The following is a 20,673-nucleotide window of genomic DNA, read 5'->3' as shown; positions in this document are numbered from 1 at the left end:
TAGTTTTTATTTTGACCCTCCATTGTCTCAATGTTCTTTTGGGAAAATAAATGCATATTTGTTTTCCTAACAATTCACACTTTTTGTTACTGTTTCTGTGGGAATCAAAATGCAGATGTCCTCCTTATTTCTTCACTTGAACAGCAGCAGAATAAAAAACAGCGTAATTCTCAGATATATTCGTATTTTGTGTTCTTGCTTGCTTTGCATTCATAAAACAAAAAGCATTTGGGATATTGTAGAAAAATGGTGTAGTCCATTGGTGAGAGTATAAGTGTGGGAACACGAAAACCTTGTGTTCTAATCTATGGTCCAACACTCAATTTCAGTCTGGTCTTGGGAAATGATCTAAAAATATATTTGTACTAGCCAACTGCCTGTGAAGAATGACCGGGGGGGATGGAACGGCATCACCCAGTGCCCTGTGCTGCCACCGCTTTGCCTCTGGCCCCGTGGGCCCCCTCCCCACCCCCATCCCTCATATCTGGCTCCAAGAACCCCCCCTCACCCTCCCGCTCTGGCCCCTCAGTCCCCACCTTCATGATGGGGGGAACAGACCCCACGTCCAGCCGTGCCCCTGCTTCTCATCCAGCCCCATTCATCTCTGCTCCCCTCTCCCCCTCGCCATGTTGGGTCCAGGCCCATTTCCTCCCTCTCTGTCCCCCTCTGCCTCCAGGGAGCAGGGTTGGGGAGGGAGGCAAGGCCAGTGCCGCTGTGCTGCCCCCACCCCCCTGCACTCTGGCCCTGCTGAGGAAGGATGGTGATGGTGCTGCTATGACAGTGGGGACTGAGGGGCTGGAGCGGTGGGGGGGAGGGCTTGCCCTCCGCACTGTGGCCCTGCTCCTTGGAGGCAAAGGGGGACAGCAGGGATGGTGCCACCATGACAGCAGGGACTGAGGGACCAGGGGAGGGGGTGAGGCCACTCCAGCCCCTCAGTCCCTGCTGTCATGGTGGCACTTCTGTCTGTGCAGAGCACTCTGATTAGTTGTTTCAGTAAGCATTGTGATTGGCTGCCGAGACAACCAATCAGAGTGTGAATAAAGTGTTACAGACAGACAGACAGACTAAGGCTTTTATAACATTAGAATTCCACTAAACAGGAGGCCATAAACACTAAACAGTAAAAAAAGAGATGCTATTTTCCCTAAAGCATCCTCTATCATAGAAGAGAAGGTTAAAATATGTTTGTATCACACAACACACACACACACACACGAATTAGGATTAGGATACACATACACATACACACACACACACTCTGAAATTAGGATTTTGATTTTTTAGGTTTAAAATTTTACAAGATTCTTCTGTCAGTAATTACTGTGACAAATATATATGTTAGAACCGGTGAGAATTCTATCCAAATGTTTGATAGAAATGGGGAAAACATGGGGAGAAATATTTATTTTCTGCCTAACACTAATTACATATATGTGTGGAAACAAAGTAAATACATTATTTTTCATACTTTGTTTGCCTACCCACTCAAAGTAATTGAACCTATGTGTACTAATAAATATATTCCCATGAGATAAATCCTTTCATTTGACAAATCAAAAAATTAAATAATACTTTATTTCAAATAATACGGTATTCAATACATACAAAATTGCTGTGTTTAGTTGTAAGCATGTTTGTTTTTTCTTGGAAACACACTGCTAAGTATTTTAATTTTGCCGTTTGGAATATTTCTTTTCACCAGTTTCTATTCCTAGTCACTCATGCTCTAGCTCAGCAACAGCTCTGCAAAAACAGCACATTTAGCCCCCAAAGGCAAGAATGCCACCTGTCTTTCATCCACATATAAATTCTGGCTGGTTATGCATGGAAGGATGGTAGTTGTTGAAGCATAAGATCAAATAATGGGAGCAAGAAGGTTAAATGTGTATATTTCAGGCTGCAAAAAGAAAGAAAGCTGTCCCCCGACACATGCTTTTTCCACTTGCACGTCTAATTTATGTATACAAGAAGCTATACATCACAGGGAGTATAATGATAATAAAAAATATATATTACATATAACAATATCTTCACCATCCAAGTCCACTCTGCAGATTCTATTGCATGACTACTGAGGGCAAGGACACCCTTCAATGCTGTGCTGTCAGAAAGAAGGAAGCTAAGATGCCATACAAAGGAACATGCCAGAGGGCATGACTACACATGTATTTGCTTAAGGCAAATTAAGATGATTTAAGAGTGCATCTACATGTAGACACACTGATGCACATTAACTTTTAGGTGCGATTAGCTAAGTTGCATTAGCCTGTGTCCATTGATGCACACTGTGTTAATGTGCATTAATCCTCTACTTGTGGGCTAATGCAACTTCATCATGCCTAAATTTGATACTTGCTTTATGCAGGTATCAAATTTAGGCAGGATTAGCCTAAAATTGCCATTTTTAAGGTGCATTAAGGCTGCACACATGTGGACATATGCCCTCAATATGCCTTAAAAATGGCACTTGTGTCTATGGTTCTCCAAATTAGAGGAAACACCTAAGTAAAAAGAAAATTCAAGAAGGGAATGCTGTTTGGTTCCTTGTCATCCGCTGACTGTGATAGTATAACCCCTAGTATGGAAAGTGGTATGGGGATATTTTCATGATGAAAGGAGCTTTAAAAATGCAATGCTGTTTCACCGTTAGAAATGCCTTGTGCATGGTAAATACTTGTGCAGGTAACAGTCTGCAGGTAGCAATCTGAAGAAAATATAGTCAGCCAAATCTATAGCCAAAGTAGAATAGGGTACTGTGTACACATAGTGCTTTAAAGACTTAAAGATTTCAGCAGAAGAGACACAAAAGCCGTAACACTAGTTTGAAAAGCCAAATGTAGTACAAGGAACTGCAACACTACACAGAACACCTGCAATTACAAAGGACATTTTGTAGTGTCCAGGTACTGAAAGCCAAAGATGACAAAGTCTGTGGCAGGAGTTAGAAAAGAAAGGATAAGAGCCCTCATGTCTTGTCCTCAGTCGTGCATCAGCTACTAACTGGAGGGACCACTTGCAGAGATGAGAGGATACAAGACGTAATTCGTTCCATGGCTTTAGAATTTGTGGAGTAGGGAGCTTTACAAGCATGGACATCCATAAAGTAGACAAACATCATGCTGAATGCTAGTACCAAGCCAGTCATCAGAAAAGTCATTTCTTCAGCACATGGCTGGAGTATGAGGTAGTAGTGGGTTTTATGAAAGGATCCCAAGAACCAAAACAGAGGCATTGTTTAATTTCACAAAGGATTTTTTTTGTTTGTTTTCCTCTTCTTGGCAATGCTTTTCATCTATTGCTGACCTGCTCTGCAAGGAAGCCAGCAGAGAGAGAAATGTTTGGGGTAATTGTATTGAACTATTTTGACGTGAAAAAAAATCTTGCCTTTTCATTCAACATACAAAATATCATGCATCAGCTGTTCCATAGCAAGTCCCACCCCCTCACCTCTCTTTTAACTTGTGCTAATTTGCTCATTTGTCCATAGCCTCAAACACACAAAAGCAACTCTGCATCCCCATCTCTTCCTCTATGTAAATTTATTATTAGGTATTTCTTTGGTGTGACCTCATTCAGGATCAAACCTATGGATTACTCCAACTCTGGAGGGTGTGATGAATACAATAAAAACTAAAAGGCAAAAGTGCAAAGCTCCTGACAGGAAGAGGAGATTCTATACTAAGGCTAAACTACTGCTAATACATCTGTTTCTGAACAATCTCTAGGTAGAAAGCATTTGTCATCAGAACTCTAATTTTGACCTAACCCAACTCACTTCCGCACATAAAAGTCTCTATCTTGATTTAAATAGTTCTTTTTAACTCAAGCCAGCTGGCCCATCAATGGATATGAGATAAACCTGAGTATTGCTAAAGATGAGTTGCTAACATAGTTAGGACTGCACTATTCTGTGCTCCTGATACAAATGAGGCACAACTGAAGGGTCGCTTAGCATGTGACTGCCCTTACCTAAACTAGAAAAACTCTAGAGAAATTAGCTCCTCTTAAGATAACTGAAGTCAGTGCAGCAATGACAAACAGTCTTTCAAAGCATTTGAATAGCTCAGCCACCATAATATGATAATAACATTGATAGATGTAATAGGCAAGTCCAGCAAAAATGAAGCCCCACCTCTCCCTTCCAATGAATTTGTGTCCCAGTGTTTGGAAGCTCATGCAGTTTTGATGAAGTGAGTTGATGAGTTGTTTGACTACCCAGGAATGGAAATAAATCTCCAGATACTAGTCTCTCAGGATCTACTTATACTATAGCAAGAACATCTGGGATCTACCTGAGCACACCTGCTAATATGCTCCAAACACCAGGGATGCTGCTTCAAGGTGCCCCTCTGCACCCTCTTATGTGTGTGAATAAGCATTCACTGCACCTGGTCTAGGTGTAGGTGACTATTTGAGATACCTACACCTAGACTGGGAGCAGGTGCATGCAGCAGTTTGCTGCTTCTGGGAGCCATGTGTACAGGTGTTCACCACTTCTGAGCCCTAGGTGAGTAGAGGGCTGGGCGGGATCAAAAGGTTAGCAGGTCTGGTGGGGCGGGCATGGTTGCAGGTCCAGGGCGAGGCATGGCAGGTCCCCTGGGAGCTTGCCAGGGGTAAACCGAATCAGGGGAGGGGATAGGATTAGCACAGCCTTAGGGCTGGGCTTTCCCATCCCTGGGGCTGTGATGCAAATGTGTGCTGCCTTTTGTGAGACTAGGTTAACCCTTTCCTAGATCAGGTTAACCTGATCTTGATCTAAGTTAGTGCACCTACTCATGTTAACTAATTTATATTGGGCATACCACTTTTTGCTCTATTTAACCCCTCTGTATACCAACATGATGGGGCATTTAGATCAACCTTTGTCTTTGAAAAGATTATTAAGGCTCATATATGTGAGAGCCCAGCAGGAAAATCATGCTGAGGGGAAACCAGCATGGGTTCGTAGCAGGTAGATCATGCCTGACTAATCTAGTCTCTTTTTATGAACAGGTAACAAAACACCTGGACGCAGGAGTAGGGGTAGATATCGTTTACTTAGACTTCAGGAAGGCCTTCAATACAGTATCCCACCCCATACTGGTGAACAAGTTAAGAGGCTGTGACTTGGATGATTACACAGTCCGGAGGGTGGCAAATTGGCTAGAGGGTCGTACCCAGAGAGTGGTGGTGGATGGGTCAGTATCTGCCTGGAAGGATGTGGGCAGTGGGGTCCCGCAGGGCTTGGTCCTTGGACCAATACTCTTCAATGTCTTCATCAGGGACTTGGACAAGGGAGTGAAGTGTACTCTGTCCAACTTTGTGGATGATACAAAACTGTGGGGAGAAGTGGACGCACCGGAGGGCAGGGAACAACTACAGGCAGACCTCGACAGGTTGGACAAATGGGCAGAAAACAATAGAATGCAATTTAACAAGGAGAAATGCAAAGTGCTGCACCTAGGGAGGAAAAATGTCTGGCACACCTACTGCCTAGGAAACAACCTGCTCAGCAGCACAGAAGCGGAAAGGGATCTTGGAGTCCTAGTGGACTCCAAGATGAACATGAGCTGTCAGCGTGACGAGGTCATCAGCAAAGCTAACGGCACTTTATCGTGCATCAGCAGATGCATGACAAACAGAACCAAGGAGGTGATACTTCTCTTCTATCGGGTACTGGTCAGACCGCAGTTGGATTACTGCATCCAGTTTTGGGCGCCACACTTTAAGAGGGATGTGGATAATTTGGAGAGGGTCAAGAGAAGGGCCACTCGCATGATTAAGGGCTTGCAGGCCAAGCCCTACGAGGAGAGACTAGGGCACCTGGGCCTCTTCAGCCTCCGCAAGAGAAAGTTGAGAGGTGACTTTGTGACTACCTACAAATTCATCATGGGGGCACAGAAGTGAATTGGTGAGGCTCTGCTCACCAAGGTGCCCCTGGAGGTTACAAGAAATAATGGCCATAAGCTAGCAGAGAGCAGATTTAGACTGGACATTAGGAGGAACTTCTTCACGGTTAGAGTGGCCAAAATCTGGAATGGGCTCCCCAGGGAGGTGGTGCTCTCCCCTACCCTGGGGGTCTTCATGAGGAGGGTGGATGGGCATCAGGCTGGGGTCATCTGAACCCAGCACTCTTTCCTGCCTATGCAGGGGGTCGGACTCAATGATCTATTGAGGTCCCTTCTGACCCTAACATCTATGAATCTATGAAAACCTAATCCCAGTTAGGTCAAGTTCAAAAGAGCGAAATCAAAACGAAACAGAGAGCTTCAAAACAGGGGAGGGATGGAAAAACTGTATAAAAGGGAGCATTGTTTGAACTGCCCTGATTTCTGCCTTGGTGTCAGTTGAGTGAGGATACACCTTAACACACACACGGTGTCACCCAACCACCCCACGAGTTTTGCCAGTCAGCAGCTAGAAGTGCAGGGCCCCAGAACCCAGATTCCCCCTGCACTTATCTCCTTCACAGCTGGCAGGCTTCGTGGCTGCAGCAGGGCCTAGCAGGTCTGCGGTTTTCACCACCCCCCGTGCCCCAAGACAGACACAATCCCACAAGCACCCATGTCATGAGTTGTGCTTATCCGCATCTTGAGGTACAGTTTCCCTCAAATCCCTGCTCCTATCTCCTTGAAACTTGGCAGGCTTCATTGCCTCAGCAGGGGCTAGTGTGCCTGCAGTTTTGATCCTGCTGTGGCTTAACACATACACGTGACATGAGTTGTTTTCTTTCAAGATTTCAGATGCAGTTTCCCTGGAACCCCTGTATCTATCTCCTTGAAGCCTGGCAGGCTTCATGCCCTCAGAAGGGGCTACCATTCCTGCAAGGTTCATCCAAATCAGGCCAAAAATGATTATAGACTATGGGCAAAACATCGAAATAGCGTCAAAAAAGTGAAACTGTTTTGCTGAAACAAAACGGAACAGCGGTTTCAAATAAAAATGAAATTCAAAATGAAATGTTGTTCCATCGAAACGCAAGTCGAAATGAAACGGTGCCGTTTCGCACAGCCCTAGTGCTCAGGGCTGTCCAGGCCAAGACATTCTGCCTCCGTGGTACAGAAATACCTTAAATTTCAAAACACCAAGTAGATCAAAATTAGGCATGCATGGATCTCCATGGCCTTTACCTGCTTTAAGTGGAAATGAGGAGACATATCATGCCCTTCTGACTTACCTTCTCCTTCCTTTTGCATTCCTGTCTAACAACCATGTGGCACACAGGGACACCCCCCACCCATCCTTTTTAGCTTGCATGCTTTTTCACAAGCATACTCCTGTTAAACAACTTACCCAATGCTTTTAGAGCAACCACGATATATTTGTGCTCGCACTCATCCCAAACCAAGCAGTATGGCTTCCTTTGTTACATTCCTTCTCCTGTCTGAAACAAAGGAAAGGCACACAGAGTTAAGGTGGTACTACTGGGGCAGCGGTAGTGCACATGAAGCAGAACTCCATGCTTTTAGATTTTCTTGGGCCTTTCAACTCTCTTGGGCCGCCTTTTAACAGATTATGTGTAATTTGCAGATAATCTGAGGTAAATTGCATGTGGACTGTTCAACACAGTACAGAAAGGTTGTATATTTTATAAAATGGATAAAGTGAAAATCAAATCAACACAAACAGTTCAAGGAATTCAGAGTTCACTAGACCAAAATGATCATTGATCAGGTTTTTTTAAGAATTTACCCTCACGCTTCAAACAGGCGTGGACTATATTTCGGAATGGTTATAATTCAGATTAAAGGGGCTTTTTTCTGTTGATATATTACAATATGTTTTGGAGCTCAGGGTTTTTTCTTCTCCAAGTAAGGATTTATTTTACCTGTGCGATGGGAGGTGCACAGGTGTGACATCTCAACAGAAGAATCTGCCTTTATTTAACCAGACAAAACAAAGCAATCACATCACATTTGCAGTCCTGGCCCTGACTCCACTTTATGTGAGATATGTTGTCCCTTTGTTTGCTGCTGACAAGCGTAAAGAGCCACTTTCACTGCTGATAATAATGGTTAATTTATCACATAGAGCAGTGGCTGACCTCTGTGCGTCCCAGCCCCTCCATCACCTTCACACCTGCTCAAGCTAATTGTTAGAGCCAAGTGTAAATGAAAATCAACTGGGCTAATAATGAATGGAGCCCATTACTTGCAACAGCACATTGCTTTACAAAGGTTTATCAAGCAACATTATAACAAGTCCCTTAGTCACAGTGCCCTGTTTTATAAATGAAGAGGATCGTGCAAACATTTCAAGCCAGTAAATGAAAACAAGGTAGTAGGACAAAAGCCCAATATTTGACCCCATTTTATATAAGCTTTGCACAGCAAATTATGCCTTAACATCATGAGGTACAAACCTTGGGTACTAGTTTACAAAAGAGATTTAAAACATTCTGGGAAGAGGGAAAAAACTTCACCCTCTCCTATTTGGAAGACACTGCCTGGTCCAAAACTCACGGGAGCAGGTGATTTCCTGATGAAAAGGATTCAGCCTCAAAAAATGAACAATTGCAGACATGCTAAACAGAGGATCGGGAATGCCTTTTTCATTACGGTGCAAATCCCAGAAATTTTATTTTACACATGAAGAATCCCCCAAGAGATTTTAATAAAGCTTTAGAATATGCAGATTCTGAACCTAACCCATGAAGCCAAGACATATAATCACATCATCAGGCTGCCTGCTGAATTCCTTGAATGATTCATTGTGAAAGGCAAAATGTATCTTTCTCTAAAACTTTTGCTATTTCCTGGTATAACAATTCAATCTTGATGTTTATCTAAACACTACTTAGGTAAGAAGAGTTCTGAGTCACCAGTCTATAATTATGTATCTATAATCTGTTTGCACAATGTATATTCCAAAGCATTTTTATTATATGCTAATGTATATTGAAGGTTTCTTGGACACACAAGTACTGAGGTACAGAGGTATTAAAATGCATTATAACAAGCACAAAGTTAAAGAATTAAAGCAAATTATTTATCAGTCCTACTGATCTAATTGGATCAGTAAGAAATTGGCTTCTAATAAGCACTACCCCTCTACGCAGAACCCTATAGAAATAAAAAACTGCAGAGAGAGAGAAAAAAAAATACTGAACATCCTCCTCAGTTCCTCTATTTGTTCATTAGTTTTGGGGTGAAGGCTCAAGAAAAATGGAAGCAAAATAGGAAGAAATCAGAAATGTGACATACAGCACTTGGAAAGTCATCTGGAACAGCACAGGTGCTAGAACATTGTTTTGGAAGAAACCTGATACTATTTTTTTTAAAACAGGATCCACCCACTCCATGCAGATTTAGCAGATCTGACTGGCCTGCAGCAGCCTCCCAGTGGATTTGATTTTACATTGTTTTGAACATTGGATAATTGCTCACACCAAGGCAAAGTAGACATAGAGAGCACAGCCATTCTGACCTGGTAGCAGCTTACTTTAATTTTGTATTGCCAGTTGCAAGCTAACAGAGAATTAGACCAATGCATGCCACACCACAACACTGAAATGAATGGTCCAAAATCCTCATGTTGCTGTGGTGTTCTTGTCACTGTAATGGTCCTTGGGATATAGAAGAATGACAGCTTGTTTGGTAATATCTCTTATTGGACCAACTCTAGGCTGGGAGGGAGGTTAGACAAGGTAGAAAGAAAGAAATACAGCTCACGTTGTTTATCTGGTATTTAGCTTAGGAGGTATCTCCTTCTTTCCAAGGCTTGAGTAAAGGCATTTTGAGTAAAAAAGGATTGTCTAACCTCTCTCCATACTATAGAGTAGGTCCAATAAAATATTACTAGACAAATCCTGCTTATGGGACACTCATAACATTTACTCTGCACATCAAAAGGATGATATAGCAACCAGTTCTCTAGAAGCAAGTTCAACTTTTCTCACCTGGGAATCTTTGTTAAATATATCCCATGAAAGGAAAAATCAATTTGCTAGGAAATATTTAATGAACTGGAACAGCAAACAATAGCTATTAACCCCACTGGGCCCAGTTTCTCTGCTTGTGTAAGCGAGTGCAGTATGAAACATTGACAGAGCTGTGTCCATGTATATCAAGGCTAAGTACAATAAGTCAAAAAGCCTGAGGCAGAATTGAGTCAATCTATGCAGCTTCCTCTAAGCTGCATAGACTGAACCGATAATCTACTGAACTGACATTCAGTTTTCAATTGGGAAAGGCAGAGAGAGGCCTGCACTGACCCAGGGCAGTAGGCACTAGGCAGGGGTTGCTAGCACACGTCTCCCAGCCTATTGGCCATTGCCAGCCCACCAAGTGGGACCAGTCCCAATCGGCTGCCCAGCGCATGCCCCCAACCCCCTGCTGTCCCCACACAGCGGGTTGAGGTGCTGGCTCACCCGGGGGAGCCTCTGCCTCAGGGGGTTTCCCCCAGCCTGGTTCCCCAGCCGGGGAGCTGAGGGGAATTGCCCCGCCCTTCCCAGCGGCTACCACAGGAAAAGTCCTCCAAGCTGGGTGCCTGCCTATGCAGCCCAAGATGGGGGAACTAGGAGCCCCTGCCTTTGGGGACTCCCCGCTACCCCAGCAGTCCTGGGGAGCTGAGGGGTATTCTTCCCCTCCTGACCCCCACAGCTGCTCATCTCAGCCCAGGGATAGCTGGGGCAGCCTCAGGGAATGGAGGGAAACTCTCTCAGCTGCTTTTTCCACAGCTGCTGTGAGTCTGAGGCAAAAGCAGCTGCAGAGGACCAGGGGCTTTTCCTTCCACGCCCTGAGGCTGCCCAAGCTCTCCTTGAGACTCACAGGGGCTAGGGCAAGCTGAGGGGTCCCAGAGGGGAAGAGTTCCCTTCAGCTCCCTGGAGCTTCCCTGGACTGGGATGAAGGGAAGCCCTTCAAGGCAGAGCTCCCTGGTACCCCCATGCTAGGCTGCATAGGCAAGCACCCAGGCCAGAGGACAGCTCCTCCGTCCCTCCTGTGGCAATCAGCAGCTTGGAAGAGGAAGGGGGAGAATTCCCCTCAGCTCCCCAGGGCTATGGGACCTGGGTCAGGGTGGAGGAAGCACCTTGAGGAGGGGCTTCTGCACCCCTGGGGCCTTGGAAACTCCTTCCCCCGCTTCCTGTGGCAGAAGCTAAGGCTGTGCAGGGGAGACAGAGGTGGGGAATTCCCCTGGGCTCCTCAGGCTGCCCCTGGCAGGGGGAGGGCTGTGAAGGGGTGAAAAGTCCCTTCCCCTGCACCCTGTGTAGACCCAGGGTAAGGAGGTCTGTTCCCCTGCTCCCTGTCCCAATGGGCTGACAGATGCAGGCAGGAAGCAGAGGAGAAGGGCAGTTCCTGCTCTCCTGGAGCATACAGCACAGCCCAGGGCTGCAAAGCATCCTGGGATGCTGCAGGACTGTGAGTTAACTTGAACCAGGAAGGGGTCTGGGCCAGAAGTTCCATAAACTGGTTTGACCTAAAACAGTTAAGTCTGATACTACATCCAACCAGGTTTTATCTTAAACCAGCTTTGGCCCTTTTGAAAGCAGTTTATGTGGACTGAACTTCGTTCTGTTACAGGTTTTAACTGGTTTCCAATCACTTAAACTGGTTTATGTGTAACTTCTGTCCCTGGCCTAAAAGATAATTTTAAAGTTGTGACTCAAGTACTTGTCAAGAAGGAAGGAAAACATTTGGTAAACATACGTCTGTGCACCACTACTGATCTGCAGTAAAGGCCCAATAAAAATGGCACGCTTACTTAGGTTGGCAGGGACCAGTATCAGGTGATCCAGTCTGTTCACTGAATCATAGGAAGGGCTAATCATCTGACAACACTCCAATAATAAATAATAGTCAATTGTTCATTTACCAATCTATCTAGGCAATTTTTCTCTTCCAAACTTGACAGCAGTGGTTCTCAAGCTTTTCTAGACTCAAGGCACCCTTTATTAAACTCAAGTCACCCCTCTGAGTTTTCACTTTTTTTTTTTTTTTTATCTATAGAAAAATAATTGAGGAATTCTTCTTCCAAGAACTCAGAAAGACCATAACAGGTGAGAATGTTTTTGACTCTATGGATTCCTATTTGAAATCTGTGGGTTTATTTTCTGAATGTTGTGTAGCTGTTTTCACATATAACAGTGTTAGTTACATAGCATACCACGGCAACTTAAGAAGGATCTCGTGATATGCCAGGGTGCTGTGACACACTGGTTGAGTATCACTGTTTTATAGCTTAATTTTCTCTAAACCATATCTTAACTTTTTCCTCATATTTACCCTATTTTTCCTAAATTAGAACCTAAGCCCAATCTCACTGATTCATACTTCACTAACTAGTGCAAATAATTTACTTAAGAAATGTTAGAAAAAAAGTCTATTCTATCCACAGCACATTCTGCCTTGTGAAGTACAGTACAGGGGTCCCACCGACCCAATGACAAGGCTTACAGTCTTTTCCATAATTAGGAAATGCCAAATCAGGAAACAAAGCAAACTTAGGACATGCAGATAAAGCTAACACATTGTACCATGCTTTGACTATTTTTAAACTAGTCATTTCTGGTCAATAACCAAACTAAAAACATACTAGGGAAGGCACCGTCTTTTCTTTTTCCTGTCTTACCAAGCTTAAGGTGCAGACATAGGAATTCTGGAAGCATGTTCTCACAACAAAAAACTTCAGGCCATGTCATCATCCCTGTGCCCCCCTCCTCAGGTCAATTAAAAAACAACATGTTTTCTCTCCTCATTTCTCTTCCTTTTATCTCTTTTGCTTCTCATGTTTCTGCGATTTCTCTTTCATGGTCTGGCAGTGATGCTGAATGCTGCTGAAACAATGCTTGAGCCATCCCCAGGAGGTCATTTTGGGTAATTTCTTTAGGCAACACGCCCCCAGCTTAATGCATTCTAAATGCCAGATAGACAAAGACCTGATATTTGAAGGTATTGGAGGCACATCCTTACCTCTCAAGTGCCCAGTCTGCTCACATATTTTAGCATGAATTTCTCTCTGGAGGTCAGTAACCTAAGGAAAAGAAGGCATACACTTATTAAGATACTACACACAAGTAATTACCCTGGCCACATTAAGATAAACAACAAAGATCCTTATTATGTTCTGAAAATGGGACAGCTCTGGGGATATCATTTGATTTGTAATTGCACCTTTTCAATCTGTTAGTAAGCAGGGACACTTAATAAAAATAATATTTATATCAGAGACAGAATAACCTCTACTAAACTTTACTAATGATCCATTGTATTATTTCCCTCAATGATATATAGAGTTTTATGTTGTTCAGTGATGACACCAAAAATAAATTGTAGCTGGCCTAAAAGGAAAAAAAGAAGCCAAAATACTTAGAATAAAGGGTTCAATTTGCCAACAGGTTACTATTGTTACTACAAAAGTTACTATTTCTGGAAGAGTTTAAGTAAATAGATAGTTATTAAGTGAACTTATAATGAAGTACTCTCAAAGTGTAACACTTGTGTTAACTTGTATGTTAAAGAAACATTTACTCACATGAAAAGGAAGCAAAATTATATACTTGCTACAAAGACTTATTAACTGACAGTTAAGGCATTCAATAAATCCAGAACATGGAGGTAGGAAAAATGGTTGATGTAATCAGGCAACTTTATGCCTCCATCAGGTATGCAGCATTTAAGAAAATTTACACGCACTAACGTTAAGTAGCATTCCCAGCCTTTACAATTTGTAAGATGAATTCAGCTTTCCACAGACAGAATAATTATGCTAATAGAAGAAAAACTTTCTAAAAAAAGGCAGCCAAATTTAAGAGACCTGTCAATGCCAGTGTCATCAATGGAGTGATAACTAGTAAAGAGGGGATATCAAAGGCTGTCTTTTTCTTCCCCTCCATGCTCTGTTCTGTTTGAGCCCATGGTGGTCACAGCTCCTTTAACAATATTTATAATGAAGGAACAACGTTGGAGATGTCAACCCTGATTATTCATAAAGGCTCCTCCTGCCCAGCTCTCCCCTTAGGCTAACTGTAAAAGTACCTGATTCCCAATTCTCAAACACAAAAGCGTACAGAGCTTGAAAGCGGAGCTGACTAATAAAGTTTGCATATCCCTAAGAACAAGAGCACACAATGAAGAAGAAAAGGAATGGCAAGATTAAACAAAAACAGTCAGCTTGGATGGGAAATAATGAAAATTTAAAAAGGTAAGAACTTAGATATGTTTTTTTTTCCTTTACTCCTGTTCATTTACATTTCAGTGTGTCCTGCAAAGCATCCATTTTTATCTCCTGACTGCTGCATCAAGGTATGCTGTACACCCATAAAACTTAAATTAGTTTTCAGAGCTGGGACAACAGTAAGAAGACCTACACTCTTTGTATCCTAGCGTGCTGAGCTTTAATTCACAATGAAGCTAGAACAAAGAACACTGGCCCACTGAAAAGCCTTCTGGCTTAGTGATTTATTTTGGGCCTTTGTTGGTGTCTAATACATCAAATTTTAGGAAATACCTTCAGCAAGCAGGACTAGTACAACAGGAGCACAATTTTGTATTGCTGTAGAACGTCTTCACTTTTCAAAGTACAGTATTTAGTGTTAGGACTAGACTGCCATAACCCTTGCTCAGTCATACAAAGGGGTTCAAGGGAGCAAGGTCCTCCCTGTTCCGTAGCTGAATCTTGTTTTCACTGCGATTCTGGCTGCTAGGCAGAGGAGATGCCATCTGCCCAGTATGCCTATGTGAATGTGGAAAGTACAGGAAGGGGCAGTGGTGGAAAGAGGCCCCACTGGTCAGGGTGGCCAGCCACAGAAAGGTGTCACAATTTGTTTTCCATTCTGGTCCTTACTCGGAGTATAATGAAACATCACAATCTATTTTGCAAGTCCCCCAAAACCTCTGTAGTCAAGAGATCAACAAGAATTATTTCAACCACCACAGAAACAAACCCCCTTCTACAGAGAAACACCAAAGCGATTTGACTGGGCACGGCATGTGGCTCAGGGCAGGAAGCAATAATGACAAACACTGTATCTCATTAAAGCTGCAGGGGAAATTTTGAGCTGGGATTAACTGAGCATAGGCTCACCTGAAATTAAGATACTGGGATCAGTACCCCTGGGATCTTGGTCCTGAAATTTCCTCATCCATGTTTACAACATCTGTTAATTCAAAGGCTTAAAAAGTTTGAGCTCCCAACTTGAACATTCACAGTGCATGCACAAGTCTGAGTCAGAGACTCATGCACACTTGCCCATCTTTACTTTCCACAACTGATATTCGATGTGAAGAGAGAGTATTCAGTCAGATAATCTTGTGGAGTGGCATACTGTAATAGAAATGGTATGAAATATAATAGTACAAAGTGAAAGCCGCTCATTATTGACAAGAATTTCTGCTGCAAGATCAGGGCTCAAAGCAAGGGAGACAAAGGAAAAGAGGGACCTGGATCTGTTACTCAAGCAAGAGGACCAGATTGGAGTACTGCATCCAGTTTTGGATACCACATTTCAAGAGGGATGTGGACAATATGGAAAGAGATCAGAGGAGGGCCACTCGTATGGTTAGGGGTCTGCAGGCAAAATCCTACGAGGAGAAACTGAAGGCCCTGGGTCTCTTCAGCCTCCGCAAGAGGAGGCTGAGAGGTGATCTTGTGCCCACCTACAAATTCCTCAGGTGGGGACAGCAAGGAATAGGAGATGCTCTGTTTACCAGGGCACCCCTTGGAGTAACTAGGAACAACAGCCACAAACTGACGGAGAGCAGATTTAGGTTAGACATCAGGAAAAATTTGTTTACAGTAAGGGCTGCCAAAGTCTGGAATGGGCTGCCAAGAGAGGTAGTGCTCTTCCCTACCTTGGAGGTCTTTAAGAGAAGGCTGGACATGCACCTGGCTGGGGTCATCTGACCCCAGCGTTCTCTCCTGCCCAGGGCAGGGGGTCAGACTCGATGATCTGCCAAGGTCCCTCCTGACCCAAACATCTATGAATCTATAACCCTGGGCTACCAGTGTCATGGGAAGAAAAATATAGATTTGTCCAAACCAACACTGTTTGCTTTAAATGAATTCCCTGTTATTTAAAAAAACAAACCTTAAATGTATTTAGAAATTGTTGAAACAACCAACTTTTATACTTTCAGAATTAAAGTTTCCTTTCCTGGGTCAAAATTTAAGTTGATTTATAGTTTTAAAAAAGTTGCACAAACTGAAATACTTGGACTTACCCAAACTATTTTTTTTTCCTCTGGAGACTTTTGGTTTGCAAAAAATTTCAAGATTTTGGCTTTTTGTCCTGCCTCAGGACAAGCAAAATGCTAATAGGACTGGTAAATCATTTTCTTCCCATCTCTAAGGAAAATATGCATGTTTCCAGGCTTATGTTACACAAGCACCCAGTATCAGTAGTGGACTACTGAAAAAATTAAGCATGCAAAAATCAGTCTAATTTGTTTCTGGCATTTACAAAAACCCTTTAAAATTAAAACACTATTTGCTGTGATTCATAGCTTAAATGTTTTTGATCTTGTTTGCTTTAGATTGAATTTGGTTGCCTATATCCAGTACATGTCACTATTAATGCAGTAAACGAGCAGGGGGAAAAATTGGGAAACATTGTTCAATTGGTATTACTTTTGCCAAAGTAATCCTTCTCCCCCCATTATACAGAATCTGGCAGTCCCGTTGTCTTCAAAAAAGCTATTTACTGAGGCAAAGTGTTAAAATAAATAAGTTTTTTTTAAAATCACTATTTATTGCATACCTCAATTACTGACAAACATCTGATGCCAAAAGATTCTTGCTAAGGCTGAAAGCATCTTGTAGGTGGCATCTTCCACCTATCACAAACTTGATTAATTTTGGCAACCGTTGATCCTCCTGGATCATAGCATATGCATGAGGGCTACCCAGACTTCCGATGCATATGCCTAGGCAGGAATTTTTTTTGGAGGAGTGTAGGCTGCCCAGACCTTCCATCCTCCCTTTACGCCACTGAGACAGAATCCAAAGACCAGATGTTTGGTGCCTCTATGGATGTAGTTGTATAAGCGTCTGGGAATCAAACCCAGGTCTCCTGTGTGACAAGGATTCCACCACTGAACCACAGTCCTCAAGAACTTGAATTTATACTTAATCAAACCTGTCAACGGATCAATGCAGAAGACCAGGCAGGCAGCAAGCCCCAGAGTGAAGTCATAATTTAGAGGCCACCATTTGTGGTGGCTTTATTAAAATCCTGAATTTCCTGCCAAATCACAGTGGGAAAACTCAGCTTTATAACCTCTGCAGTGAAGCATGCATGTGTGTATAACTGAAAGAGCAGCTTCTAAGCCAGGCATTCAATTTAGATTTAATAAGACAGTTATTGCACATTAAATACTCATTGATTACCTAAAATATATTTATTGAGATATAACTGCTATGTAACAGACCTCTCTCTTATATATGCTCTTAGATATGTGCATATCTGTTACAAAGCTGTTAAACAGCAATAAATGTTTATCTAAAAATTAGCATTCAGCTAACATAAAATACACATCCTATTAAATCTAAATTAAATGCCTATGGAAAACAATCAAAGTCCCTGTTTGCTTGCCTGGATTATCTATGCAATGGTGTCTTCTGCATGTCAGAACTCAGTGTGAAGTTGTCACTGAGCTTATGGACATGGAGCGCATGGAGGTCTCCCACACCACTGATAGAGTGAAGCTGTTAGAGTTTAATTCAACATAAAAAAATACAGACTATAATTTGTCTATTTTTTAAAACACTTTTATAAGAACCAAAATAGGGTACCATCTCCAGAGCCATTGCATTAACAAAAAACAGCTAGAAGTATTCTTAATATATGCCCATTTACAGTATCAATGTCAGATACCTACCCATCCAAATCCAGTATAGGCTGGTATGATTTAGTCATAGCTGCTTCTGTAGCTAGTGATACACAAGGAAGTGATGCGACTAGTTATCACCATCACCTGTCATCGACTCCCCAGCCCTAATAACTAGTATATGAGTCTCACTGAGCTGCTTTGAGATGACCTTCAGTGACCTGAAAGAGGATCCAAACTCAAGTATCTGGATCTGTAGTCCCTGAACCTCTTTACCACACAGCCTAACATGTCAGATGTAGATCGGGGCTTTTAGCTGATGTCTTTTTAAAAGGACGAGGGAGTCAGTATTAAAGTCAGGAAATTCCCTCCCTTAAAGTTCTCTTTTTTACCCACAAGGATATTGCCAGAAGAGGACATGCTGCCATCCTCTTGTAGGCTCACCTGGTATTTCAAGTGAGAACCTTGGGAAATGGAAACCCGGGTTCAATTCCTTCTCTGGTTTGAGGAGGGCATAATCAGTCAAGAGTGTGTCTTAATTACCTATTTACGAGCCCATTCGCTGGGTGGAGCATTGCCTGCTTTTTTTTAAATGATCCTGTGCCAAGACTGGAGAAGAGCCTAACTATTTTAATGGCAGTCAGTGATGCTGATTACTACATCAGGTTTCCAGGGAACTTGGAGAACAGAATAACTCATTTCTGGATCCTGACTGAGGTTCAGTGTTAGCTAGGTGCAGAGCTGCTGAGCCCAATCAAGCCTGGGACAGTTCTGGACAGGAATGGAGGCTCTCAGCTCTAATGGGCTAGGGAACTTAAAAGTGAAAACAAAAAACAAACAAACCAGAAAAACAAAAAAAGCCACAAGAGGCATCAATGGAATTTTGTTCCTCTTACGGGGTTTTCAGAATTGCAATTTTGAACTTACATGCCTAAAGTGGATCTTAAACAGAATGTATTCACCCAAATCTTGTAAATTTTGAGATGCAATCAGCAGATTAGAAGAGAGAAGCAATGTCTCAAAATGCAAAAATAAATAAATAAAAATCAGTTGTACCAAGTGCCTCAGCCAAAAAGAAATATAAACCATATTTTCTCACATGCAACATATAAAATAGAAACCCTCCAAAATTTGCATGCTTGTATTAAGTGGGGAAACTGTTTTTTCTGCCCAGGATAGAAGCAACCAGTTTTTATTCCTACTCCACAGTGCAACAGCTGTGGTATTACTGTTCAGGCAGCTGAGGGAATGACTTGACTTACTGGTTCTTTACCCCATAGGTGATAACGATCATGTTTGCTGTTTAATGGTCTTGATGTTCCATTAATCAAGGTAATTTTTCTTAAGGCAAGTTTGCTGTCTGCTAGCTGCTCTTGGTTTCACTCTTCCTACTACACAGCCCTGGATATTCTTTAGCTCTTTTTAAAATCACTGTCATTCAAAATCAGCTGAAGATTTGGCTTTTGTCCTTCCTCAATCCAGCCAAAACTCTGGGGGCAAAAGTTCTTCATTTGGCCTTTAGAAAACAAAGGTGCAGATTATATTCTGGGCATGATGCACATGAGAAAATACAGTATTTAATCAATACAGAACCAAAAGGGCTGAGAGAGATAGGAGGTATGCATCTACAGCCTTTTTCCTCAAACCTGGACAGCCACCAGAAGAGATGTCCATGTGCTCCTACTCAGCCCACACTAAAGTGCAGCTATTGGGTAATGTCGCTAGCTTAGACAAGTCTCAGGCATGTGCTATGAAGCACATCCAAGTAAAGTGCATTTCTCACCAATGGTCCCAGCCTCAGTATCAAGGCCATATAGATGTGGCCCAAGGGATTAACTGAGGGGAACTTCAAAGGAAAAAACCATGAGAATCCAGTGCAAGGACTTGTATATGCTCTATTCTATTATGTTATTTTATTGTGCAAAAATAGGTACTATTTAACAAACAAAAATGCTTGCAACTTCATGCTGAAGTTTCTTCAGGCACAAAGATTTGCTTTTGATCCCCAAGACAGCCATTTCCAAACAAAATAAATCAGATTTTGAAATTATGTTTAAAGTGAGAACTGCTAATTAAGAAAAAAATGAATTCTGAAAATAGAGCCATTTTGGAATAACAATGGGGGTTCTTTTTGTTCTAAACATCTCACCATCTCCACTGCTCTGTTCAAGTATCATTTATTTCAGGCCTGAACTACATCATTTGAGTTCTGAAAAGCCTAATCCTGAAAACACTTCACCACACCAGCACACATGTGTGTTTGCTAAATATGAGGTTTTATAACATCCCTGTTAAAATTAATTAGTTGCTTAGTGATCAGTGGATTAATTTAGGGAGTAAGATGACATGCAAATTTTACTTAGATAATATCTTTTTGTTATGTGAAATGTATATCAGGTCTATAACAGGCACCAGCAACTTTCAAATGAGAAATTCTTTGTATCACACCACTTAGCGGAAACAACCGACATCCAACACTTCTTGTGGGAAGAGAGTCAAAGGGTAGACCATTTTGATGTGGGCACCTAAATTTAATTATGAGTCCAGTTTCAAGCATTGTGGGTTGAAAAGTATTGACTTAACAGACTGCAGTGGATTCTAGTTTAGATTTTGCTTTCAGGAAAAAGTCACAGTCTAGACTTCAAACCCCAGTATCAGATGCTGGTGTGCAATAAATGTGTCTTCTAATCGACCTGATCCCCAGACTCTTTGGGTGCACTTTCAAATGGGGAGGTCTAATACCAAGAAAGTGATGGTTACAGATGACAGAATAATTTTCTATCAAAAAAGGTTCATGCCACAAAAGACCTCAAAAACATTCCACAGGGGTGTATCAATTATCAGTATTTACATGGGAAATGATCAAAATGGAGATGTTTCAATTAAGATTTAAGTTATTTCAGTTTCACTTTGTTTCAGCTATTATTAAATT

At 42.3% G+C, this 20,673-nt stretch overlaps 1 long non-coding RNA gene across 1 annotated transcript in view; it reads right to left on the bottom strand.

The window, feature by feature from the left end:
- Positions 1-2,537: 2,537 nt before the first annotated feature.
- Positions 2,538-20,673, bottom strand: part of LOC109309257 — a 41,068-nt gene continuing 22,932 nt past the window's right edge. Inside the window, exons 3-5 of the long non-coding RNA XR_002100859.1 lie at positions 12,888-12,948; positions 7,273-7,359; positions 2,538-3,308 (exon numbers count right to left, since the gene is read on the bottom strand). This is a non-coding gene — a long non-coding RNA (uncharacterized LOC109309257). The remainder of the gene's footprint in view (positions 3,309-7,272; positions 7,360-12,887; positions 12,949-20,673) is intronic.

The sequence above is a fragment of the Crocodylus porosus genome, unplaced genomic scaffold (assembly GCF_001723895.1).
Source record: "Crocodylus porosus isolate Cpor-Errol unplaced genomic scaffold, CroPor_comp1, whole genome shotgun sequence".
Lineage (NCBI taxonomy): Eukaryota > Metazoa > Chordata > Crocodylia > Crocodylidae > Crocodylus > Crocodylus porosus.
Note: the sequence above shows the minus strand (reverse complement) of the source record. Positions and strands in the feature narration are given on the sequence as shown.